Consider the following 5,886-nt stretch of genomic DNA (forward strand, 5'->3'; position numbering starts at 1 on the left):
GCATGTCGAGTTTTTTTCCAATAATTTGACTTCAACCGATTGAATTTCAATGGGAAAAGAACTTTATCGCCTTTTTCCAAAGTATTTTTTTTCAGCGCTATTGGAAAGCCAATTTTCTCTTTCATCCTTTCCTCCACTTTTTTGATTGCTAATTGCTTGAGAGAGAAATCTTGAACTCCGTAAGAAGGAATACGGTTCATGAGATGAAAAGCTTGAAAGAAGAGATACTATGGGTATATGTCGTTTTACCCTTTTATTGGGTATACTATGGTTTACCGTATATTGAGAAAGATACGGTATTTTATCCCAATTAAATGCTGATTGAAGATATCGTAAAAGAATCTGGGGAGACTATCTAATCCCTTAAAAGGTGGGATATGTTTAATGGCATATAATGATATTAAAGATTTAAGAAATAAATAAAGTTTTATAAAATAAGTATAAAATGTAAAATAAAATATTTTAAAAGTATATGGAGTTAAGTGATGTTTTTAATGGGTAGACCACGTAGATTCTCCAAGAACGAATACAGTGGCCCAAATTTTAGTCCTACCCAACTCCGCCCTAGCCAGCCCAATTAAAATCTGCCCGGTCTCTCCCCATTACCCAAAACGACACCGTTTAACCCCTCCCCCTCTAATCCCAGATCCAACGGCTCGCAAGTGACCATTCCCTAACCATTTTAGTGTCCGAAACCACCCCCCCCCTTCCTAATAGAGAACGGCGCATTTCTCTGGCTTTGAACAAAAAAAAAAGAACTGAACACCCTCTCCATCTTCTTCACACACTCACTCTCTCAAACTTACACATACACACATATTTGAAAACATATCAAATGCATTAGAAAAACGGCGGACTCCTTCATCTTCAAGAAAAAGAAGGACGAACAGTAGAGTTTTGATGGGTTATTTCGGATTCAAATAATTCACAATCAAAGCCGGTTTATTTGTTGCTGGTTTCGAATGTATTTGCTTGGGTTTCGAACTCTGGGGTTGTTTTTTGCTGTTCATCGCTGCTGAAATTCATCTTCTGTTCAGACCTCTATTTGGTTTTTTTTTTATGGCTGTTTAGGTATGTTCAGCTATCTCTGCTTTTGGTGTTTGAATCTTAAATAAAAATTCAGCTTGTTCATGTATTGATTCTGTCCCATTTCCCAGATTTATCATGCGAAATTGTTTATGTATTCTAGTTTCCTCGGGTTTCCTGAAATCATTTTCTATTTCGTATATCTCTAGCTACTTCCTTTCGCACCATTTACTGAATAGCTATTCGATCCGTAGTATCCTTGAATGATAAAGAAGTTTTTACTGAATGATTCACTTTCCATATTAAAAGAATTTGATGACCTATAGTTAAGTATCTTTCTGGTAGATTCCTATTACTGTGGTTTCCTTAAACTTATTTGTTATTGTTGTTTGGAGGTGCTGCTTCGAACACTACTAGAAATCCGGTAAAAAGCGATCACAAAAAGCGACCAAAGTTGATCGCTTATAGGCCTAAAAGCGACCAAAAAGCGACCAAACATGCCTGGTCGCTATATTGCTGGTCCCTTTACTTTATGGACCAAAGTTGGTCGCTAAATAGCGACCAACTTTGGTCTCTAAGGTAAAAGGACCAAATATTACGGATATTGACTATAACGACCAACTTTGGTCGCTCTATTATTTTAATAATATAATTTTGGCGACCAAAGTTGATCTCTTTATGTAAATTACGTTTTTTTTTTACTTATTATTAATCATAAAATAGCGACCAACTTTTGCCTGCAAAGAAAAATATTATATTTTAAAATCTGAAAAATAGAGACCAAAGTTGGTCGCTATACTATAAATATTTTTTTTTTTTAAATAATCGACCAAAGTTGGTCGCTAACTTCATGAATTAATTTTTTTTTTTTAGTGTTGGTCGCTATATTTCCAGAAATTGTTAATTTTCTGGGAAATAGCGATCAAAGTTGGTCACTTTTTGTGAATTTCGGGTTATATGGCGACCAACCTTGGTCGTTATTTCCCAGAAAATTATTATTTTTTAATAGAGAAGCGACCAAATAGCGACCAAAGTTGGTCGCTTTTTTGGTATATTGCTGGCAGGAACTGCCTGTTTTGGCAGCTACACCACCTGCCAGCTTACCAAAATTCCTAAATAGGCATTTTATGCCAACAACAACAACAAGCAACAACAACAACTAAAAAGCAACAACAACAACAACAACAACAACAACAACAACAACAACAACAACAACACAATAACAACATTATAACGAACAAAGTATAAAGTTCAATAGAACTTTATACTTTAAGCTAACCAAACTAATAAGTTAGCTGTTATTACAAAACCATTTGAAAACAGATTGTATTTGTCTGTATAAACTAATAAATTCAAAGATTGTTCTGTACATCATTATCATCACCGTCTGATGAACTTTCTTCACCATGACGGTATCAGAATGGGCTATTTGTGGAGGATGGGAAGAACGATCATGGGGAGGACGGGAGGAACGAGCACGGGGAATGCGAGCCTCTGGCGATGACTCACGAGACCGGGGAATCGGAAAACTGCCAGAAGCTAGGAGAGATTTGATCTGCTCTTGCATGCCCTTGTACTGAGCTTGCATGCCAGAGTACTGCATATCTCTAAGCCTTTCTCTCTCCTTGGCGGCTTCTAGCTCGGATGTGAGCTTTTGTACAGTCTCCCGCATAGAGGAGAGGCCTCTCCCCATCAAGTTTCTCGACTTGGGAGGAAGTCCCTATTCCTTGCATTCCACACTTATAGCGATGGAATTTCTTATTAGGAAGCCCGTATACCTTCCCCCATTTTGGACCGCCAACAGCCTACGTCCACATTCTCTCAGCATCCTCGTCCGATAGTTGGATTGGCGCGCCCAACTCATTAGGTGGCTGACTGCGTATGAATTGCTCCACTTCAGCTGTGAAGCGACCCTATAAGAAAAATTATATTGAATTACTATTTCAAAATTTATATAAAAGTAAATTAAAATTTTTAATGAAAAGTGAAAACTTACATGTACAGTCGAGGCTCGACACTCGACCCACCTTTCTTGGTCCGTCTCTTTCTTCTTCTTTATAATATGAGTCTCCTTGAAGAGCTCATCTTGGTTCATCGGTGTGACGACCCAAAGGGGTCATCACCTATTTTCTCACTCATTCTGTATCTCCGAGGTCTTGAAAACCTCATTTAGACTTGCCTCGATTTGCGTGCGCGGTCCGGGCGCGTAGCCGGAAAGCTTAAATATAAATTATGTGTAAAAATTGATGAATTTTGATATTAATATGAATAAAGTTGAATTTGGTCAACATTTTGGGTAAACGGACCCGGACCCGTGATTGGACGGTCCCGGAGGGTCCGTAGAAAATATGAGACTCGGGCATATGCCCGGAGTCGAATTCCGAGGTCGAGAGCCCGAGAAATGAATTTTTCTGTGAAATTATTTTTCAGAAATTAATATGCAAATTTGAAAAGGAAATTGATTAGAACGTGTTGGTATCGGGCCGTATTTTGGTTCCGGCGTCCGGTACAGGTCTTATATGTGGTTTAAGCGCTTTCTGTGAAATTTGGTTGAAATCGGACGTCATTTGACGTGTTTCGGACCTAAATATCTAAAAATGAAAGTTTATGAAGTTTGATGAAAAGTGATGATTTTGAGGTTTGATTCCTCGTTTTTGATGTTATTCTGGCGATTTGATCGCACGGTTAAGTTCGTAGGATGTTGTTGAGTTAGTGTGTGCGATTGGTTAGGAGCCCCGAGGGCTCGGGAGTGTTTTCGGAGGTGTTCGGGATGGTTTTGAAACTTAGAAAAATGCAGAAATGTTGCAGCAGGTGAACAGTACTTTTCTTCTTCGCGTTCGCGGCCTTCAGCTCGCGTTCGCGTACCCTTGGGCTCCCCCTTCTTCGCGTTCGCGAAACAGTCCCCGCGTTCGCATAGTCTTGGCCCATCCTTCATCGCGTTCGCGTACCTACCCACGCGTTCGCGTAGAGTAAGTTCCTGGACCCCAGCCCTCCTCTTCTACGCGTTCGCGATTAGACTCCCCGCGTTCGCGATGCCTTCTCCCATTAACCCTTCGCGAACGCGATCCCTTTTCCGCGAACGCGAAGGGCAATTTTGCCCAGTGATTTTAAATACCCAAAACAGAACAGTGACAGGATTTTTCACCCAAAAACACACGAACTCATCTTCTCCACAGCCTATAGGCGATTTCTAGAGCTCTTCTTCACCAAATATTCTTGGGTAAGTATTATTTAACTTGTTTCTTTCATTTTCCTTCATCATTTATCAAATTCTTAGGCTCAAATCATGTAATCTAGGGTTGAAATTGGGGGGAAAATGGGTAGAGTTAGGGCTTTTCAATCTTCTTTGATTTAGACCTCGTTTGGGGGTCGAATTTGAAAATAAATTGTATATTCGGGCTCGTGGGGGAATGGGGGATATGAATTTGGTCCGAACCTCAGGTTTTGACCAAGCGGGCCCGGGGTCGATTTTGGAATTTTTGGAAGAAAGGTTGGGAATCTATATTTAGGCATTGGGTTTGATTTGTTTAGCTATTATTGATATTATAAAGTCGTTATTTCATAGATTTGATTGAGTTGGAGCCGAGTTCGAGAGGGAAGGCCGTCGTTGTGGATTGATTTAGCCGTGGAAGTTGAGGTAAGTGTTTGGTCTAACTTTGGCTTGAGGGAATAGGAGTAGAGTCTTACTTGCTAATTGCTATTTGTCGAGTACGGTGTATAGGCATGGTGACGAGTATCTATACACTGGTGTCTAGCATGACCGTGTGTCCTTATATTGAGATTATCCTGAACTTGTTAAGATTCTCCCATGCTTATTTGATGATTTCTATATACTGTAAAGAGCATGAGACAGAGATTAGGATTATTAGACTCCGTGGAGCATTGGCTTGAGTTGTGTTGCGAATTGTGAAGGTATATGATATGAAATGATTCTTTGGAGCAATGGCTCAAATGATAAAGTGAGTTATAGAGTAAGAAAGGAAAGCAAAAGAAGGAGATATTGGTTAATCCCTTGCCGGGACGTTTTATTGATATGATGATTTTCTCCCTTGCCGGGATATTGAGTTATTGATTTTTCTCCCTTGCCGGGATTTAGTGTGTTATTGTGTTCCCTTGCCGGGATTTCTTTCACTAATTGCTTGCTCCCTTGCCCCTTATTTTCGACTGTTGCCTGGGTGAGGATTAATAATATAAATATATGGATCGGGTTGCGCGCCGCAACAATGATAAATGAAATATATGTGGATCGGGTTGCACGCCGCAACAATACTAAATGATATGGGTCGGGTTGCACGCCGCAACAGTGATGATTATGGATCGGGTTGCACGCCGCAACAGTGATGATTATGGATCGGGTTGCACGCTGCAACAGTGATGATCGAGGATCGGGTTGTGCGCCGCATCAAGTTATAGCTTAAGTGTGTTTATTCCGGATTCAAGTTTCTGTTGGCTGTTATAACCTTAGAATTTAGACTCCTTGTTTATAACTGTTGCCTCCCCATAGCATGCTCCCCCTCCCTTATAAACTGCTTATTTCCTGTTTATTTTTCTGCAATATATTTCATAACTGCACAGGTTTATCTGGTAATCTGGTCTAGCCTCGTCACTACTTCGCCGAGGTTAGGCTAGGCACTTACTGGCATATGGGGTCGGTTGTGCTGATGCTACACTCTGTGCATCTTTTTGCACAGATCACAGCGCCGGAGCAGCAGCTTTTGGACAGCAGTAGAGGATTCGGGAGCTGACTTCAGTCCAGGGACATTCGAGGTAGCCTTGCTGACGTTCGCAGGCCCGGAGTCCCTTTCTATTTTATTCAGTTTGTTATCATTTGTACCGAAGCAGACAGTTTTATGTTTCATT

Source organism: Nicotiana attenuata, chromosome 3 (assembly GCF_001879085.1).
Source record: "Nicotiana attenuata strain UT chromosome 3, NIATTr2, whole genome shotgun sequence".
Classification (NCBI taxonomy): domain Eukaryota; kingdom Viridiplantae; phylum Streptophyta; class Magnoliopsida; order Solanales; family Solanaceae; genus Nicotiana; species Nicotiana attenuata.